The sequence below is a fragment of the Mobula hypostoma genome, chromosome 8 (genome assembly GCF_963921235.1).
Source record: "Mobula hypostoma chromosome 8, sMobHyp1.1, whole genome shotgun sequence".
Taxonomy (NCBI): Eukaryota; Metazoa; Chordata; class Chondrichthyes; order Myliobatiformes; family Myliobatidae; genus Mobula; species Mobula hypostoma.
Genome location: NC_086104.1, coordinates 53,377,631 through 53,400,201, shown reverse-complemented (window position 1 = coordinate 53,400,201; position 22,571 = coordinate 53,377,631). Strand labels below are relative to the sequence as shown.

The 22,571-nt window shown below is 39.5% G+C and overlaps 1 protein-coding gene across 18 annotated transcripts in view; it reads left to right on the top strand.

Annotated features, from left to right (window-relative positions):
* nrxn1a (neurexin 1a) overlaps positions 1–22,571 on the top strand; it is a 1,799,241-nt gene that overhangs the window by 869,072 nt on the left and 907,598 nt on the right. The window lies entirely within an intron of this gene.

Below are 22,571 nucleotides of genomic sequence, written 5' to 3'. Positions count from 1 at the left end.
CCATGTGATCTAACCTACTGGCTACTTTATTATGATTGGTATAAGGCATCGTGTTGTATCCTTGAGCAGGGCACTTAACCACACATTGCTCTGCAACGACACCGGTGCCAAGCTGTATTGGCCTTAGTGCCCTTCCCTTGGACAACATCGGTGGTGTGGACAGGGGAGACTTACAGCATGGGCAACTGCTGGTCTTCCATAAAACCTTGCCCAGACCTGTGCCCTGGAAACCTTCCAAGGCGCAAGTCCATGGTCTCACGAGACTAATGGAGGCCTTAAAAAAAGGAACCAAATGGGCTTTGTAAAACATGTGTGTGGCATTTTCATTTAATACTATTTTACCCTTGATATGTTTAAGTTTTCCAATGCCATCATTCAGTAACTTCATTAATTTGCTTTCAGTTAACACTCTAGTAGGAGATATGGCATGCAAATGGTAGATGGATCTCCAATCAAGTTGGAGTTGTCTGAGCCAATCACATCCCGACAATGCTGGCCCTCCTTTTTTTACCACATACAAGCTCAATGTGGCTTGTCAGTTGTTGTATTTCACTGTTACAAGTGTCATTACCACAGGAGTTATCTTTTCTCCAGTGTAAGTTCTTAGGTGGATATCTGCAGGTTTTAATTCATCATCTTTAAAATGCCGCTCCAACTCATTTTATGGAATGACTGCAACAGCTTTAATTTAATTTGCTGTTCACTCCTGGTGTAAGTCATATTGCTTGTCTATTGTTAGTTTTCACATTGTAAATCTCAAGGCTACGAGATCCTGTGTCACTTTCATCATCAACGTATTTTTCACCAACATGCAGATTAGTTCTTTTTTTGAAGCTGCAACTTGACTTATTATCTTTTTCTCTTCCACATGAAGACCACTTATTTTTGTATGTCTGACATGCTCTTTGCATGTGTCATATTTTGTTGCATTTTCTGCAAGTTTTACCTTTAAATCTGCATTGGTCTGGTGTATGTGAGACTGTCCCAAAGCAGTAACACAATTTGTTGGAGTAGCCCACTCTCTGTTTAGACATTGCAATTTTTTTCACGCTTACTTTCATTCCTGACTGCAACTCAGCTGTGTCTCTGTCTGCTGTTTCCTTTAATACAATAATTTCAACTGCTCTTTTAAATGCAAGTTGTGCTTCAGTTAGGAGCCTGTCTTGAATGGTTTCTTCTAAGCTTCCACAAACTAAACAGTCTCTCAGTACATCATTAAGCCCAGCACTGAACTTACAATGCTAGGAGAATTTCTTCAATTCAGCCACATGTATTGAAATGGACTCCCCATCCTTTTGATTCTACTTTTGAAATCTAAGGTGTTCTTCAATCAACAAGGGTGTTGGTTCTAAATGTTCTTGCTTTACTTTCACAGTATCAGCAAATCTCATTTTGGCTGGTGTGGTTGGAGCAGTTAACCTTTTAAGCAAACTGTATGCCTTTAAATCCAATGCACTCAGCAAAACTGGGACTCACTTTTCATTGGCTATTTTATTTGCTTCAAAATGCTGCTCAATTTGCTTAGTACACAATATCCAGTTATCTCTTGTGCAATTGAATGTGTTGAATGTGTCTATCTTTCTGATAGAGCCAGCCACTCTTGTGTTCTGTTTTAATTTATGATTATTATCACCCAGTAATCACTGTTTTTTTGACCCTGTGAATTTGTCTGTTTTCTGCATTTTATTTTAACTTGATCATTGCTGTCTCATTTTCTGAAGAGACACATGCTACACTTTTAACTAATTGAGAGGAAACATGGAGCCAGGGGATGCATTTTTAATTTTAGTGAGGTGCACAGGTATGACACGATGGCACGATGAAATACTGAATGCCATTCACATATTTTTACATATAACCTGGAATAAATTATTTAAACATCCACGAATGTTTATTCAGACAATATATTTACATTATTATTAAAATTACCGAAATATTAAATACATAGAACATAGAAATCTAAAGCACATTACAGGGTTTTCAGCCCACAATGTTGTGCTGACCATGTAACCTACTCTAGAAACTGCCTAGAATTTCCCTACCACATAGCCCTCTATTTGTCTAAGCTCCTTGTACCTATCTAAGAATCTCTTAAAAGACCCTATTGTATCCGCTTCTACCACTGTCACCAGCAGTGCATTCCACACACCCACCATTCTCTGTGTGAAAAACTTATCTCTGACATCCCCCTTGTGCATACTTCCAAGTGTTTTAAAACAATGCCCCCTTATTTTAGTTATTTCAGCCCTGGGATAAAGCCTCTGGCTTTCCACACAATTAATGCCCCTCATCATCATATACACCTCTATCAGGTTACCTCTCATCCTCCGTCGTTCCAAGGAGAAGAGGCCATGTTCACTCAGCCCATTCTCATAAGGCATGCTCTCCAATCCAGGCAACATCCTTGTAAATCTCTTCTGCACTTCCTGTAGTGAGGTGATCAGAACTGAACACAGTGCTCCAAGTGGGGTCAGACCAAGGTTTTAAATAGCTGTAACATCACCTCATGGCTCTTGAACTCAATCCCACAGTTGATGAATGCCAACACACCGTACGCCTTCTTAACAACACTGTCAACCTGCGCAACAGCTTGAGAGTGCTATGGACATGGACCCCAAGACCTCACTGATCCTCCGCACTGCCAAGAGTTTTACCATTAATAGTGTATTCTGTCTTCAGATTGGACCTACTAAAATGAACCACCTCACACTTATTTGGGTTGAACTCCATCTGCCACTTCTCAGCCCAGTTCTGCATCCTGTCGATGTCCCGCTGTAACCTCTGACAACCTTCCAGACTATCCACAACCATCCCAATCTTTATGTCATCAGCAAACATATTAACCCACCTTTCGACTTCTTCATCCACGTCATTTATAAAAAATCACAGAGGAGGGGTCCTGGAACAACATTAGTCACTGTCCTCCATCCAGAATACGAACCATCGCAACAGTTTTTATTTTTGTTAACTAGCTATTTTTTTGAACATGTTTCTCATCTTAATAAACAGTATGAGAATTCATTATCAAAATTACTGCAATGTGCTTATCTAATATTCAACTGTGCCTGTTGAAATCAGCTATGTACTGTTCCTTCACCTCAAAGATTTAGTTTCCATTCAGATGCTGTTACTGAAAAACTAAGCACCGTAAAAATTAAAGCTCAGATATTCTGGTGCAGGAAATGTTGTAATAAAATAGCCCAATTATAATTTGGAAATAATTATCTTGATTATAGTTATACGATTCCATCCAGAAATTCTTACTGAAATAATTTCAGATGACTTGATGGCAATTTCCATTGGCCATTAATACTAATTGCCACTTAATTGCAATGCTCATACAGAGAATGTTTGCTACAACAGGAAACATACCATTGTTGCAACAAGTAAAGCCAATGATATTAATGGAGCTAAATTCTGTAAGAAGAGTGCAACATTCAAAGAATCAGGTTAATTACCACTGACATATATAAAGTAATTTGCTTTGTGGTAGCAGTACAGTGCAAGATGTACAAAATACTATAACTTACAAAAAATAGTAAATATTCCAAAAGAAGAATATTGAAGTAGTGTTTATGAGTTCAGGGCAAAATCTAAATGGTGGAGAGGAGGAAGCTGTTCCTAAAATATTGAGTGTGTGCCTTTAGGCTTCAGTACCTCCTCACTGTTGGTGATAATAAGAAAAGGGTATGTCCTGAATGCTGAGGTTCCTTAATGATGAATGATATTTTCTTGAGGCACCACTTTCTGAAGATATCCTCGAAGGCTTGTGAAGTATATTCACTGGCTTGCCGCCTTCATGGTAGCTCCACAGTAGCATAGTGGTTACTGTGAGGTTTTTACAGTTCGGGGTAAAGGAGTTCAGATTTTGATCTGGCATCCTTTGTAAGCTTTGTACATCCTCCCCATTATAACCATATAAACATATAACAATTACAGCGCGGAAACAGGCCATCTTGACCCTTCTAGTCTGTGCCAAACTCTTACTCTTACCTAGTCGCACCGACCTGCACTCAGCCCATAACCCTCCATTCCTTTCCTGTCCATATAGCTGTCCAATTTAACTTTAAAGGACAACGACATCGAACCTGCAACTGTGTGTTCCCTCTATGTGCTCCAGTTTCATCCCACAGTCCAAGGATGTGCTGGTTATTAGGTTAATTCATCATTCTAAATCGTCCCTTGATTAGGTTAGGGTTAGTAGGAGGGTTGTGAGTGGTGCAGCTCATTCGGACAGAAGGGTCTGTTCCACACTGTGTCTCCAAATAAGTAAAAGAAAATAATGGTTGCATCAGTTTGTTTGGCTGAGGATAGATCCTTTGAGATGTTGATGCACAGGAACTTGAACCTGTTCACTGCTTCCACTCTGATCCCTCAATGTGGACTAGTGTGTCTTCTAACTTTCATTTCCTAAAGTCTACACTCTATTCTTTGGTCTTGCTGATGATGTGTGCGAGGTTGTTATTATGACACCATTCCAACGGCATATCTGTCTCACTCTTGTATGCCTCCTCCTTGTCGTCTGAGATTCCACCCACAACAGTAGTGTTATCATCAAAATTACAAATGGTGTTTGAACTGTACCTAGCCACACTGTTCGTAGGGAGCCCCATTGTGTTTCAAAACACACTGCAACAACATTTCTTCCCCTATCTTGTGTTACGTACCCCATAACTGGGTTGCCAAACCAGCAGAAATGGAACGTTCGTTGGAGTCTGGATTACTAGGAACTAATAAAGTTTTATTAGAGAAATAAGTAATACAGTACACTATAGACAATAGACAATAGGTGCAGAAATAGACCATTCGGCCCTTCGAGCTTGCACCGCCATTCTGATCGTAATCGTAAAGATATAAATGTAACAAGTTAGCAATGATAATACACACATATACACAGAACTAGGGTAATAGGAATCAAACAAGCTCTACTGCAGTCTAGGGGTAAAATGATCAGACTTAAGTGAAGCAGAGTTCAGTTCAGTTTAGTGCAGTTCGCAGTAATCGCTGTTGTACCATTGGGGGGAGAGAGAGAGAGAGATACAATTTGGTTTCAGGCAGACCTTTTGATGTCTTCACAGTTGGTTTCGGGCAGACCTTTCGATGACTTTTAGTCCCGCTGTGGTCACCGACTGTGACCCCTCTGTTCCGGATATGATCGTTCTTCCGCGGTGAACCCGGCACCCAGGCAAGGGCGGACACACACCCCAGGTTCCCACCGATCGTACCTTTACACCCTGTGAGCCTCTGATCGGTTCCCACGAACCGGTCCTCCAAACTCCTACCAACTTGTGGGGGCACACTGCTCTTTCCAGGGTCTCGTGGTGTGTGTCGTGCCTTAGCAAACCTGCTCCTTTTATCCCCCTGCTGGGATATCACCTGTCCATCAAACTTCAAACGGTTCAGGTTCAAAGCAACCGGTCTGTCAATACCTGAATTGTGTTCCTTTCCCATTAAAATCCCTCTCTTCTATCTTATTAGCATTTTGAATGTTTCTCTATTGTCTTTCTTATCTCTCTCATTAGCACCATCCGTCCGGTACCTCTGCTTGGCGTCACACATGACACTTCTTATTCTGGTTTTGTTGCCCCTTCATTTCCAGTCCTGATGAAGAGTCTTGGTATGAAACATTGACCGTTCATTCCCATAGATGCTGCCTGACCTGCTAAGTTCCTCTAGCCTTTTGTGTGTGTGGTTCTGGAATCTCTTATGTTTATGATTTGCTGCTAACTGGGATTTTTAAAAATAAAGATCTGAGTGAGATGTAGCTGTGAAGCATTCACCAGCATTTATAATCCGCAAAATAGTATGACATCATGCCAGATATCATGCTAAATACTTTTAATTGGAAAGATTGTTGCCAAACAAGTAAAATGTTGAATATTCAAGTTAAGACATCTTATTTTTTTTAAATTATAAATAATATGTGAGTGGTCAAGATGTAAATGAGTCATGGTGATATATTGTGATATAAAATTCACACTAACAAAATGTTACAAATATATTTTTTAATCTTCTTCTCAACTAAATATAGACAGCATGATCAAATAATGTGGCAAGTTGCAACAGGTTCTAATGTCATAGTGCATTTTTCATTGTGATCTGTTTTGAATATTTGATGAGTATAGATTGTGCTTACAATGCATAATTTATTAAAATAAGCAAGGAACAAAGATTCATCATAAAGATATTAAAATGGGATTGATAAAGTATTGTGCCAATTTTATTACTATGATTGAAAGCTTATTTTCTATTCTGCACATGAGCCCTAGTTTTATTTTTCAGTAGGATTATTAATCCTATTAATTATTATTGAAAAAAAGTACAGCATGAATAGAAATTAAAACCACAGAAGGACAGCATCATTAATGTTTTCCTTGTGTATCCTAATAATACCTACCTACAATCTTGTACTTGATTGGAAACTTACTGATTTATTGTTAAATAAATACTTTTGATATTTTTTTTCTGAATTATATCATGACATTGATGTCTTGATGATTTTTTGGGAAGTTGTGTCACAACGAATAGTTGAAAATGTCAATTTTGATACTTCTGTTATTTATTGATATTTTATTATTAATGTGTTACTCTTCAAAAAACAGATAGACAGATGTGTAGGCAGTGGCATATCTAAGGTATGGCAGGTATGGCACGTGCCCTGGGTGCCACTTGAAGGGGGCACCACTGAGCAGTTTCTATTAAAGTCAGACAAGCCATCCTCGGATAGTGAAAAAAGAATTTTCTTCAGATGTATGATGGACTTCCGGTGAGGCACGAGGCAAGATGGCAGCACAGCACTGAGCACTGACATATAACCCTCCTTTTTCAAGTTCTTTAGGGGCTCATAGATGGTCTTAATACAAGGTTGAGATAGAGAAAGATCTAACTAAAGACATAACTTCAAAAAAAGATCCATATTCAACCAGGAAACAAGGTACCAGCAGACAACACCAAGCTAGTGATTCATCCGAGGAAATAGCTATGTTAATTAAGCAAACAATGGCAACGGAGATGGAATCGCTGCAAGAAATGGTAGCCCACATGCTAAAGGAGTCGCTGGAAAAGGTTCTCTACCCCATACAGAAGCATATGGCAGAGAATGGCAACATTCTCCGATCGTTAAAGGTGCAAGCAGACATTCACGCTAAAAAATTTAGCATGGTCTTCAACAAAATAGACAATGTTCAGGTTTGCTTACGCAAGAATGAGGAAGTTACTAACTCCTGTCTCGCAGAGGTGACTGAGATATAGAAGAAACTAAACGACTTGGAGGACAGATCCAGGAGAAACAATGTGCGGCTGGTCAACTTACTGACAGGCGCTGAGGGCGACGATCCAAGAGGTTACCTCCAAAAGATGCTGCCTAATTGGATTCCAGTGCTCAAGAATTCCCACAACACTCCATTGGAGATCGATAGAGCACATAAGATCTTTTCCAACAACACCTCAAGACCGCGGACCATGGTTTTTAGGCTTCTATGGTATACCGACCAGCAGGCTCTCCTGGAGGGCACGAGGAAAGCCAAACCTACTCTCCCTGATGGCACCCAGCTGCAGTCCTTCCCTGACTACAGCTCCAGCACGATGCAGGAACGGCAGGGATACAAGGGGTTCCGCACTAAGCTTCGACAGAAGGGGATCGACTCGTTCCTCATATACCCGGCGATTTTGAGAGTGAATGTCAAGGGTATGAAGATGTCGTTTAACTCGGCAGAGGAAGCGAAAGAAGCTCTGAAATCATCGGTTCTGGGAGATATGGAAGAAGACCCTGGGTAAAGTCCACATGCCTCTCGGGAGGAGATGGAACTGCATTAAGAGCTCGGACCAGCCTGTATGCGCAATCTAACAGGCACGGGCAAGTTAATGTCCTGGGTGCGAAGTTTTCTGGTTATTCTTTTATTGGAAAGTCATTCATTGCACTTTTGTATTTAGTTAATTAAGGGGCCAATTTGTTTCTGAGTATTGCAGGTCAGAGTTTTAAGGTGATATTCAATATACCCAAATGTCATACTTCATCAAGAGTGAAGCTGAAAAATAGCAGTTTTTTCTGAATAACTTTAGAATGTTATGTCTCCAGTAGACTTGTTTCCGTTCCTGGGCACCAGATAAGATGTCACTGGCGCCGTCGCTAAGCGACAGTTTCTAACAAGATAGCTGTTGGGGTCTTGATTATGTGTTATACTATATTTGAGACGGAAACAGTTTTAATTATATAGGTTAACAAGTTTATCTAGGATTCTTTTTTCTTGTCTCTTTGATATGATTGACTATGGGAACTGCTTTGCCTTTCTAATTTGTTGGTGCTAGAGGGGGGCAGTTAATGTCAATGTTCAGTGTCTAACATTGCTAAGTGACACTCACAGATGTTACAAAGTAAAAGGTTGAATGCAAGGGGTGATGGGAGGGGGTGGTGGGAAGGGGGTAACTCAGGGCTCCACCACCAACTTACAACAACAGATCCGGGGGAAGATGAGCAACACAGATAAATTAGAAAATCTTACTATTGTATCATTAAATGTTAGAGGATTAAACTTTCCCTACAAGCGTTCAATGGTTTTGGATTTCTTACGCAGAAAGAAAATAGATATCGCGCTGTTACAGGAAACACATCTTAAACCTAATGACATTCCCAGGGTTCAAAACCGTTTTTATTAACCCGTTGTGGCATCATCTGATGGTACTCGTACAAAAGGAGTTATGATATTAATGAGACATATTAATGTATCAATTGAAAGGACTGGCACCGACAATAAATGACGTCTAGCTTTATGCTGCACATCCATTTCAGGGTAAAAAATTTACATTCAATAGCCTATATGCCCCATCTATATTCGAGATTGATTTTTTTTCCCTCAATTACCTCACAATTACTGAAGTTAAGTGACTACCAACTATATGTTGGTTTGGTCATGAATGCTTTGGTAAACATTAACCTTGATAAATCTTCCTCAACTATATCAAACTCTCAAGAATCTGCTTCCAGAGCACTTAAACTTTTTTCTAACAGATTTAAATTTAGCTGATATGTGGAGGGTGCATAATCCATCTGCTAAAGACTATACCTTCTTCTGCACAAGCCATAAAACTTTCTCGGATAGATTACATTCTTATATCCTCCGGTCTGCTGCCTTTAGTACACTCAATAGAATTTTTGCCTAGACATCTATCTGATCACAACCCAGTCATATCTACTGGCAGAATTAAAAATAAGGCTACTAGGTGGAGGTTTAACTCCACCCTTTTAAAAAAACAACAAATTTCTATCACAACTGAGAATAAAACTGACAGAATTTATAAATTTAAATAAAAATAGTGTCTCAGATGTGACAGTGATTTGAGCCTCCATCAAAGGTTTCTTACGAAATAATGCCATATGGTTCAGTTCCCACCTACATAAAAGCCGGCTTCAAAAGATTTCCACCTTAGGAGAAGAATGTAAGGTTTTGGAGAATGATCTCAAAAGGAGATACACCATAACAAAGGAGAACGAGCCCAAACAAAACAAGCAGAATTAAATGATTTATTAAGAAGCAGGGCAGAATATATGATCCATATAACCAAACATAAGTATTACGCAGAAGGCAGCAGACCGAGCAATCTTTTTAACTCTAACGCTCAAACAACAGGAGGCTAAAAGGTCTATACCAGCTATTAAATGTGCTAAACGTGGAGTAGTATCTTCAACAGAGGAAATAAACGAGACATTCAAGAATTGCTTTAAAGAGCTGTATACAAGTGGTTCAGTTCCTTCTGAGAATGACTTCACAGATTTTTTTACTGGATTAGACCTCCCTACATTGTCATTAGAGGACACCAAATCTCTAGACTTTTCTATTACACTGGATGAGCTACTTAAAGCAGTCAAAGCTACAAATAAGGGCTGTACGCCTGGTATAGACGGCATACCTGTGGAACTTTACCTAGCACTTTGGGATATTCTTGGAGCAGTATGGTTAGGAACATTAAATTATGCTTTTGGAAATGGCACTTTCCATAGAGATCTAAACACAGCCCTGATCACAGTTATACCCAAGCCCGGTAAGGACCCCTTGGAGTGTGCCAATTACCGTCCAAGCTCCTTGATAAATGCCAACCTCAAGATATTTTCCAAAGTCTTAGCCGGTAGACTTGAGACAGTAGTTGGGAAAATAATTAGCCCATCAAATGGGCTTTATCAGGGGCGTCTCACATCTGATAATATTTGCCGGCTCTTACACATACTGAGTGCAACACATAAAATCCCGCCTGCCTGTGGCCTGCTATTTCTAGATGCTGAAAAAGCCTTGAATGACCATATCTTTGGATAGTTCTAAAAGAATTTAAGTTCACCGATAAATTTATTAATATGATTCAAACACTGTATGCTAATCCTTCAGCCCGGGTATGTGTGCGAGGTTGTTTCTCAGAGTTATTTGACATAGGACGGGGCACACGACAAGGTGACCCTTTGTCTCCTTTAATTTTTACTATATCTATTGAACTGCTTGCACATTTAATTAGAAACTTCCTCAGATTTCCCCTATTACAATAGGTACAACATCACATTCAATATCACTTTACACGGATGACACGCTAGGTTATATGGCAAATGTTCAAGAAACACTCCCCTATGTTTTAAAAACACTGGAGCAATTTGGATTTCTTTCAGGATACAAAGTTAATTTGTCAAAATCAGCACTGTTGCTGATTAATACCGATAAAAGGAAGGTGTCTCTCCCTCCCCAAATTAAGGTTACAGATGTGAACCTCTACTTGGGTATTAAGGTTAATACTTCCCTATCATCTGTGGCTAAATCAAATTACTCTTTAAATTTGAAAAAATTGAAGAAGACATTAATAGATGGAGACACCTGCCAGCATCAGTCCCAGCCCGTATATCGGTCATTAAAATGAACATCTTACCCTGCATTAATTTTATCAGCTCAATGATCCCACTTGCACCTCCAGCAGGGTATTGACAAAAACTGGACTCCTTACTATGATGCTATGTTTGGAATGGTAAACGACCCAATACAAAATGGTCAGCTCTACAATTCAAAAAGTCAGATGGGGGATTGGCATGTCCAAATCTTAAATTGTATCACTGGGCATTTGTATTAAAAAGTCTTAGCTATTGGATGGAGGAGGATAAAGTTTCATCATGGAAAAATATAGAACAAGAGCTAGTAGCATCAATAAGGTTGAAGGACTTTCTCCTTATAGGTATGTCTACCAAAAAATTTTATTTGTATTACAGTGCAATTTTAACCCATATGCTACAAGTGTTTAGAGCAGCAGAAAAATTCCTAAAATTTAAAAGCGTATGGTGCAAATCATCTCTATTATGGAACAATAATCGTTTTCTATCTGGGGGGAAACCATTCACTAACAGAACTTGGGAGGTTAAAGGTGTTGCTACTCTTCAAAATATTAATGGAGCAAGTACTATCCTTAGCTTTCAAGAACTGATAGCTTGATATAATATTGATAAACATTCTCTTTTCTTCTACTTTCGAGTAAGATCAGCTTGTAAAGCCTACGGCGTTCCCTGGGGGTCAGATTTAAAGGACCATCCCATTTAAAGTTGGATACAGAGTGCTCCAGGACAAATAGTGTCATATATCTGTGATAAATTAAACTCCCAGAAATATATGCCCACATCAGGAATGAAAGCCCAGGATAGGGACATATCTGAATTGGGACAAGACTTAGACTGGGATGCAATTTGGGATAATGCTGCTGGTGCTTCAAAAAACCCAAATCATCGGTATATACACTTGAAATTTTGTCATAGAGCATGTTTAACACCGAGAATTAGACATCAAATGGGACTGGTTCCTGACCCTTATTGCTCATTTTGCCCCCACGGAACCATTGGCCCTTTTATAAATGTTGTATGGGAATGTCCAGGGGTTCTTGGTTTGTGGGCGAAGGTTATCAGTACTCTTACAGAACTAACAGGGGTACAATTATCAATGGACCCCGCTGTACATCTTCTAAATGATGACTCCCACCTTTCCCTTACGGAAAAAACACGCAAAATCTGGCTGGCAGGCCTGACTGCAGCTAAGCATCAAAGGTTATGGTGAGAAGGTGGGGGAGTGGGACTAAATGGGAGAATGGATCAGCTCATGATAAAATGGCAGAGCAGACTCGATGGGCCGAATGGCTGACTTCTGCTCCCTTGTCTTATGGTCTTTTGGACTGCAGCTAAGAAGATTGTAGTCCAGCGTTGGAAACCTCCCCGTGATATTTCAAATACTCACTGGCTTCGGAGCTTTTTGGACATTTCTTACCTGGGACTTTCATCAGCAAGAGTAAATGATGCACGACCAAACACAATTTTAATGTGGACAAATTTGATATCTAACTTATAAGATCTTTTGTTAAAATAGGAATGCTTTGTCTGTGCATGTACTACTATTCAGTTGGTTGGTGGAGGGGAGAGGGATGGGGGGGAGAGAGGGGTGGAGGGGGGATGGTGATGAAGGTTGGTGGGTGTCTGGGTTAAACAGTCAAAATGTAATTGGTAATTGGTTGTATTGAATGTAATTTGTTGGTGTTGCAATAAAAAAATAATAATTAAAAAAAGAAAGATGTATGATCTGTCTTTGATTATCATGGGTGAGAAGCACTAGGATGGCCTTATTTCAGACCATTGTGTAAGAAGACCATGAACCATTTCTTCATGAAGAAGAAGGAAAGCGTTGTTGAAGGAAGGAAGAGACGAAAGTTGGAGGCAGAGGAAGCCAAGAAGTCAAGCAAGATCTTCAAGCCCTTCTTTGAAAAGCCCAGAACAAGTATTCGACACGTTCAATGGAGTCGCCTGCACCTGCTACAAGTTTGTTAGAATCCGAAGGAGGATCAAGTACAAATGCGTCACAAGCCGAGGAGGAAGTCAAGTCAGATAAATCTGAGTATGACAAGATTAAGAGTGAGGCTACCACAGAGAATGTGGACATGACAGGAGGGGGAGACAATGATGGTGGTGGTGATGTTGAGTTTGTTGACGAGATTTTACCTGACGAGATTGAACCTGACGACACTGAACCTAGTGAACTGGATGGTGTCAAAGAGCCTCGAACTGTCATACCAGAAGTGATTGAACAGCATGACATTGGACTTCTGAAGTTCGACAAGGATACTGGAAAAGCAATTCTGCCTGATGCATTGAGAACAGAAATAATAAAGCTGGGTTCAAAGTATTTCCAGAACAGTGAGGGACCTTTCCTACCAACAAATAACCGCTCAATGAACAAAACTTGTTTCAAGAGGAAATTGGGAAATGGTCATGGTGAGGATGTGGCTCACTCATGGCTGGTCTATTCCCCTTCTAAAAAGTCTGCATTTTGTATCTGTTGTCTTCTCTATTCCCGGTCAGACCATCAGTCCTCAATAGAGCAGGAAAGTGGATTCAACCAGTGGAAAGCACCTGCAAGGATTAGTGTTCATGAAAATGCCAAGAATCATCGGGAATGCTTCACACAGTGGAAAGAAATGGAAAGAAATTTAGCTGGAAACAGAGGAGTTATTGATGCTGTATTTCAGTCACAGAATGAGAAGTAAAGCAGAAATGGTGTGATATCTTGACAAGAATCCTTCACTGCATAAAATTCCTTGCGACTCAGAACCTAGCTTTGCAAGGGCACAGGGAGTCACTTCAGCTAGACGATGACTCCAATGTGGGAAATTTCCTTGGCTTACTGAAACTACTGGCCATCTTTGACCTTGTCATAAAAGAACACCTCACTCATTTGGAAAGTCATCCTGGATCCACGTCTTATCTTTCACCAGGTGTCTAGGAAAAGTTCATCCACGTGATGGCATCCACTGTTCGCCAGAATTTACTGAGAAACATTCGTGAAGCCAAGTACTATGGTTTCATGTTTGACTCGACTCCTGATCGGGCATACTGTGAGCAGATGTCAGAAGTAGTGAGGTATGTGGAAGTTGATTTTGAGAGGAAAGCAGTCCATGTTAGAGAGTCCTTCCTTGGTTTTATCCAGATAAGCCAGAAGGATGCTGAGAGCTTGGTTGAAGACATCTTGAAACAGCTAGGGAAGGACGAAATGGAGCTACAAGATTGTCGGTCACAGTGCTATGACAATGCTCCTGTGATGGCTGGACGCAGAAGTGGTGTTCATCAAAGAATAAGTGAGAAAAACAACCTGGCAGTGTTTGTGAATTGCGACAATCACTCACTCAGCTTGGTGGGTGTACATGCAGCCAAGCAGGATACAATGATGGTCACGTTTTTTGGAACCATCAAAGCTCTCTGCGTGTTTTTCTCTTGTTCAACACAGCGCTGGGAAAAACTCAAAAATGCCGTGCCTGTGGTTGTTAAGTCGAAGTCCGAAACCAGGTGGAATGCAAGGACAGAAGCAGTGAAGCCCATCAACAAGTACCTTGAGGAGATACTTCAAGTTCTCCAGGACATGATAGACAATGAAAATGAGACCAGTGAAAGAATAAGTGACGCAAGGCAGCTGTACAACCACATGTTGAGTTATGATTTTCTGATTTTGCTATGATTTTGGAACAAAGTACTCATTCGCATTGACCGTATTCAAAAGAGGCTGCAGGATCCGGGCATGATCTTCCACGATGCTGCCCTGGATTTGAAAGCCCTCCAAAATCATTTTTATGGTGAAAGAGAAGTGTTGGTCAGGGAGTCACTCGAAGAAGGGGTCGGTCTCTGTCAAGAATGGAATATTGAAGTTGAAAGATGTCAGAGACGAAAGAAACAAATGGCTGATGAGAACTCGAGAGACGCTGGGTTAACAGCTAAGGAGGAAATGGGAAGAGTCATGAAGGGAACACGTGACTGTCTTCACAGAGAAATGGACGAAAGGTTCGCTCGTTTGCACAACACTGACGCCAAGTTCGGGTTCCTTCCCTATGTCGAGGGACTGTGTTACGGTGCCAACAGTAACGACCTAGAGAAGAAGTGCAAAAATTTAGATGAATTGTACAGCTCTGATGTTGATGGACAGCAGCTATATGAAGAAATTTTGGATTGCAGAATGTTGCTATCAAGGCGGGTCAACATGAAAATATCAAGAGCTGAAGAGCTTCTTGAGTTTATTGTTCAGTATGGAGATGAGAGCGTCTTCCCCAACTTTGCATTGTTATTCAGATAAGGCTAACCATCGCAGTTTCCATCGCCAGCTGTGAGAGACCATTCAGCAAGTTAAAACTAATATTTTTGTATTTGAGAGCCTCCAGGAGTCAAGGCAGACTCTGTGATCTTGCTCTACTGAGTGTAGAAAGAGAAGAAACTGAAAAAACTGACTTTGATCACATCATAGACCAATTTGCATCAGTGAAAGCAAGGAGGGTGCAGTCATAATTTTCATATCGTGCCATAATTTGTTAATTAAAAGATTAATGAGCTTGACTTGTATTTTTGAGCTGATATTATGGTAAAGTTATCTAAGAATCAGGGGCGCAATTTCAGTACATAGGTGCTATTTTCCATAGATACACCCCTAGTGGTAGGGTTGTCCTGTTGGTAAAAAATGAAATCAAATCCTTAGAAAGAGGAGAGATAGGGTCGGAAGATGTAGAGTTATTGTGGGTAAAGTTAAAAAAACTGCAAGGATAAAACCCAGATGGGAGTGAGTTATATACAGGCCTCGGAACAGTAGCAGTGGTTACAAATTAAATTGGAGATAAAAGAGGCATGTAATAATGGCAATGTTGCAGTAATCATGGGAGATTTCAATATGCAGGCATATTGGAAAAGTCAGCTTGGTGCTGGATTCCAAGAGAGGAGAATACCTACTGGATGGCTTTCTAGAGAAGCTTGTGGTTGAGCCCACTTTGGAAATGGCAGTTCTGGATTGGGTGCTCTGTAAAGACACAGATATGAACGGAGAGCTTAAGATAAATGAACCCTCAGGAGAGCGTGATCATAATATGATGGAATTCACCTTGCAGTTTGAGAAGGAGAAGCTAAAATCAAATGTACCAGTATTACAGTGGAGTTAAAGGAATTGCAGAGATGTGAGAGAGGAACTGGCCAAAGTTCCTCTGGCAGAGATAATGGCAAAGAGCAATGGCTGGTGTTTCTGGGGGAAATTCACAGGGCACAGGAAAGATACATCCCAATGGAGAAGAAGTATTCTAAAGGTAGTCGTGGCTGACAAGGGAAGTCAGTAGATGAGGCAATCATGGCTGGCAAGGAAATTCAAAGAGAGCATAAAAGCAAAAGAGAGTGCATATGATATAGCAAAAATCAGTGGAAATGTCGAGTATTGGAAAGCTTTTAGAAAGCACAGAAGACAAATTAAAATGCCATAAAGAGAGAAAGAATGAAATTTGAAGGTAAGCTAGCCAATAATATCAAAGAAGATACAAAAAGTATTTTATGTAAAAATATAAAGAATAAAAGAGAGATGAGAGTCAGAATCGGAATCGGATTTAATATCACTGGTATATGTTGTGAAATTTGTTAATGTTGAGGCAGTAGTACAATGTAATACTTAATGATGCCAGAAGTGCAAATGTGTCGAGGGAAGAAGTGAGTGTTATTGCGAACACTAAGGGGAAGGAATGTGGGAAGCTGAAAAGTCTGAAGCTAGATAAGTCACTTGGACCAGATAGACTTATATAGCCCAGGTTCTGAAAAAGGTAGATCATGAGACCATGGAGGCATTCGTAATGAGCTTAGATGCTTGAATGGTTCTGGAGGACTCAAAAATTGCAAATGTCACTTCAATCTTTAAGAAGAGAGGGAGGCAGAAGTAAGGAAAGAAACTCTAGGCCACCTAGCCTGACTTCAGTGGCTGGAAAGACATAGGAGTCTAATATCAAGGATGACATTTCAGGTATTTGGAAGCACATGATAAACGAGGCCAAAATCAGCATGAGGAAAGGGGAAATTTTGCCTGACAAATCTGTTGGAATTCTTTGAGAAAATAACAGGCAGGATAGACAAATCTGGGGGGGGGGGGGGGGGAGGGTGTGTGGATCTCATAGAAACCTGTCAAATATTGAAATGCCTAGATAGAGTGGATGTGGAAAGGGTGTGTACTATAGTGCGGGAGTCTGGAAGCAGATAACACAGCTTCAGAACAGAAGGATTTCCATTTTAGAAGAGAGATGAGGAAAAATTTCATTAACAAGAGGGTAGTGAATCTGTGGAATTCATTGACACAGACAGCTGTGCAGACCAATCCACTGGGAATATTTAAGTCGGAGGTTAATAGGTTCTTCATTAATCAGGACATCAAAGGTTACGAGGAGAAGAGAGGAGAATAGCATTGCGAGGGATAATAAATCACTCATGATGGAACAGAAGAGCAGACTCAATGGGCAGAATGGCCTAATTCTGTTTAATGGTCTTATAATAAATCTCCCACAAAGAATGTTTGAATAATCAAGATGTGAGTTATGATGATATATTGGATATAACATTTCCAACACTAACAAAACGTTCCTTTTGTTCAATTTATGGTACAGTTTTGACAGAGTAAGTTGAGAGAGGATTATGAATCACAGATCATTGATAATTGTCAATTGTTTTCCAAACTTCTTATTCATTTGTTAGTTATAACATTGACACTGCTTCTGCATGGGCAATTTGTCAGGGAAATAAATTGCATGGGCATCATTAAAGGGCAGGGTCCCATAAGAAAAAAAAATCAACTGGTTCTGACAAAGGACAGACATAGGTATGATGAGCTGAATCGAATCCTGTGCGAGATACTTTTAATTAATGGCAAGGCAAATAGTAACTTTGTCATCTTCGATAGGGTGATGACTGGATGCCCCATGCTTCTGGCTCGGTTGTGGCATAGAGAAGAATGTTGAGGGGCAGGGGAAATTTTGTATATTGCTTGTCATCCATCTCAATAAACTCATGGATTATGTACACAATTCCATTCTTAAATTCAGTGTGGCTCCTTTGGCTGAAGTTGTAAATCAGACAATGGATTCAAAAATATTTGCCAATCAAAGAGATTAATCTTAAAGATATTGAACAGGGATTGATAAAGTATGCATCAATTTTATTGCAATGATTTACTGCTTATTTTCTTTTCTGATCATGAGCCCTAATTTTATTTTTAGTAGGATTACTAATCCTTTCATTTATGATTTAAAAAAAGTAATGTACCAATATAAATTAAAACCAGTGAAGCACAGTATATAATGTGTTGTGAAATGAGAAGGGAAGTTGTTTGTTGAAGAGCAATTCCCAAGTTTGTTACTTTAATTTCTTTCCCTGCCCTGCATCCTGTCATGGCAATTCTAAGCCAGTGGTGATATATTTGCCTCTGACACTGTAAATCTAGTACATAAATGTGTCTAACCGAATATTACTGCTGGTGTCCAAACCCTGGTTTGTGATTCAAAGGTATATTTAATGTCAGAGAAATGTATAAAATATATAATCCTGAAATGCTTTTTCTTCACAACCGTCCATGAAAACAGAGGTGTGGCCCTAAAGAATGAATGATAGTTAGATGTTAGAACCCCAAAGTCCCCACAGCTCCCCTCTCCCACACCTAAGTGGCAGCAAGCAACAACCCCCCTCCCCCCACCAGCAAAAGAAAGCATCAGCACCCCCACCGAGCACTCAGGCATGCAGCAAAGCAACAGCAGAGACACAGACTTGCAGTTACCCCAAAGAGTACTCGTTAACCCAGTATTTGACATACCACAGGTTCTCTGTCCCCGTTTCAGAGGTGGTTCCATTTCACAGCAAGAGGGGGGAGATAACAGACACCTCGCTGACTTACGATGTTAAAAGTCCGTTGCATCGCTTTTTCCGAGCTCTTTGCCCAAAAATCTCAGGTTTCTGGGCACACAGCCAGAGATCTTCTGACTCCCATGACACACCGATCTTCTGCCGGGACACCGAACTTCGATCCACCCATCTCCAGAGCCACGAGCTCTTGAACCCCCAAAGGCGAGCTAAGCTTTTACGCCACATCCTTAGCATGTCGAATAGCGGCCAGTCACGAAACTACAAGAGCGGGTCCTGTTCCCACAAAGAACCAATGTCAGTGTGTAACTCCAGGTCTTCAAAAGAATCCTGAAAGGGAAAAATAGAGATATTAAAGATAGAAATAGAGCTGTTTCCGAAGATGCAAACAAAGGAGGCGCCATTTAGCACCATCATGATTGACTAAGCTGTCCCCTCCAGATTCGAGTACTACACCTACCATTTAATTTCAGATTCATAGTTTCTCAGTAAACAAGCAAAACCACATACAAGTGTGAACTTGATATTTGGTTTTGAGTATTCATCTTATTCACTTTGGAACAAATAACATGGATTGAAGAGCAATAAAAATACAGTAAGTTTTTCAGTTGCGCCTGTGATGCCTCTGTTTATTTTTCTTTTAACAGAAATTAATAAGTGAATGACATATTGTCTTTGTTTTAATTTCTTGCTAAGAACAGAAACTTACTGTTTCTGTGAGCTAAAATAATGTTTGATTATGGGTGTTTTTTTAAAAATTTTCTCTAGCCCCTCTTTGTTTACGGGACCCAATTTCACCTGTTGATTTAAATTTTCTGTTCAAATTCATTTGTATTTTTAATCTGTTGAAAAAATCCACAATGTACCAATATTGTTTCACTACACTGCTGAGCTTGGTTTTCCTCGTTTTCGTCCTCTACTTGTCAACCTGTTTTGTCATCTGCTGTACCATCTGGCTGCTCATTCTCTCTATCTGGCCATGCACAATCAGACTATTAGAATCCACATTGATCATTCTATTCTCCACTATTTCTTTCAGAATGTATTTTTTATGTTTACTTTAGTATCTCAGGCTACACCTATTTGATTTTTTAGTTCTATTAATTCTTCTGGCTGTCTGCCCTTTGATGTAAGCGGCAAGTACATTTCCTGCTTATCAAAGCCATTTGTGCAATTTTTGGCAGGTGTTCACAGTTTAATATTGTGGATGTCATCAAAAGAAAATCTAGGCAAGTTCCAATGCTTCCTAAGGCTACTATATATGAAGGCTTAGGGTTAATTTTAAGATGCATCCATAAGGAGCAAATCCTTGGAGTTAATAGGATCCAATATAACTTTGCAGCATCAAAATGAAGAGCTAAAGCGTCGACAATAGTAGCAGTAAAGTAAACGCATCCTATTTCATCGATTGTGTTTTTTTTATTTTTGTACAGGAATGCAGCTTTGTCACCCTGGTCATTATTTTCTTTTATTTTGAAACAGTTACATGATGGAGCACCTATTTTCACTTCTGTCAATGATGCTAGTTAAACAACTCAACCTGCCTGATAATCTTCCACCTCCACATTAATGATCCTATATATACAGCTCACTTTCTGAGCAGATTACAGTTTATCAGCTTTGAGTCATTTGTGACTGAGAAGAATATAGGTTTATACTCTCCGTACTTGGAATTTTTGATAAAAAGGCACAAGTTAAAAGAGGTTGTAATCAGCATCAATTTGATGTTCCACATGTATTTGCTTGAATGTTTTACAAGGTATTTGAATAAATTTACATGAACAGTGCTTCTGTATTCTGTGGCCATTTTTTACATGAGCAGAAACAAGCAGATGGGAAGGCAGATGCTGTAATACTGGATCCTTTTTCATCATTTTGCCCTGTTAAACACGACTGTCGCTGCCTACAGATGGTTTTGTTGTAGGTGTTGTTTACAGGTCTATTTTTGTAATTGTACTGGTTCATTACAATACTGCATAAATCTTTGTCAATTTCTCAAGGCCTTGGGGAGCAAAATTAAAAGTATCCATGTGAAGCTGGTTTAAAACTTGATATCAGAATTCATATCCATTCATCAATCGTTAGTTTAATATTTCTTGTGCTTACCCTAAACTTGGTTCATGCAACTCCCAAGTTTTATCTGTCTTCCAGTATTTTCTACATCCAGTAGAGCTTCATTTAAATCTTCCTACAGCATTTGGAGTACAACATGATAGCACATTTTGTTGTCTGTTGATAGTGTTGGTGAATATGCTTCTCTGGCATCTGTGAGTGAAACTGGTAATTCATGATCTACTTAGTCAAGGTATGAATTAAATTGCCTTTAGCCAACTTTACTGTTAATCAGTATAAAGTGCTAAAATATAGTCAATGAAGGATGAAAAATTTACTTAGTGATTTTTGATACAACTAAAATAAGTTATTGTATTCAATTGAACCAACTTGCTTGAATTTGTCTGAAGAATCAACAGTTCATTCCTGTCATGATCAGAAGTTTTTTTATTAAGTGCAGTCGTGAACAATAGTCAGTTCAGAAATGCTGATCAAGTCAATTAGTTCCCGAAGAGAACTCTGATAGGGCAATCAGATGGTTCACTGCTGCTCAGTGATAGAACACAAAAAAATCATATGTACAATTAAGAAACATTAAAAAGTAGTAGAAATACTGGAATCATGATGATCATGATGAAGTCTGCTGGAGAGAGACATTTATACACATGCTGTCCTCCATAATTCAAAGAGATTGAAGGATAAGGTTGCAGGGTGACACAACGTGGCAGGAGCACTTGGAGCTTGGAATCTGTGTAATAATTTCAAACCAGAAGTGTTTTAGATGAAGTACAAGGGGAAACAATATAAAAATGTAGAAAATAGTGTTTCATTTACAGAGAAAGTATGGTGCAGGAAGACAATAGATGCAAGGGCCATGATGAGGTACATTACGGGGACAACTACATCTTTAATGTACATGAAGTCCAATCAAGAGTCTCATAACAATGAGATCGAAGCAGCTATTGAGCCTGGCGGTGTGTCTCTTCAAGCTTTTGTATTTTCTGGCTGATGGAAGGAGGAGAAAGAGAGAATGTCCAAGGCAGGAGGGGTATTTAATAATGCTGGCTGTTATTCTAAGACAGCAAGAAGTATAGCCAGAATCTATGGAGGGGAGGCTAGTTTTTGTAAGAGACTGAGAAATGTTCACAACTCTGTAATGTCTTGCAGTCTTGGGCAGTGCAGTTGCCATACCAAGCTGTGGAGATTTTACGTAGGATGCTTTTTCTATAGTACATTTATAAAAATTGCAGAGGGTCAACTTCAAGTGGTCAAGGTTTTGTAACTTGAATATAACTGGAGAGTTTGGGTATAGATGGTAGGGAAGGGATTAATGGTATCGAGGTTGGGCCCTAAGAATGATTGTAACTATTGATTTAATCAGGAAAGCATGCTATTCCAGTACGGTGCTAGGAAAGCTATATTGTTTAAGGAACACAAATTATGTCAGGAGCACAAAGATGAGTTATGCCTGAAGTGTCTGGTTATACTGACACACAAATACACAGGAATCATCCTTATTACATTTTGTTCCGTGAAGCTATTCATTTTGAAGTGCATAACATAGTTATGCTTTCATATTTCTAGATGCATATTTTTAAAAGATTTGTCAAGGAATCCTGAGATGTCTAAAGTAAATTCTGTTTTTTCAGACTAAAACAGATGAGCGTTCCTTGTAGAAAGCAGATTTAATATTACCTATGCATCATTTGTAGAGATAATTGCTTCTCGTTAGAATAAAAGAACAATAAAGATGAGTATTTATAAAGTAGGGAAAGTTAGAAGAGAAAGGGCTGACTTAGAAGTAAAGTGATAATGATCTATACTAAATATA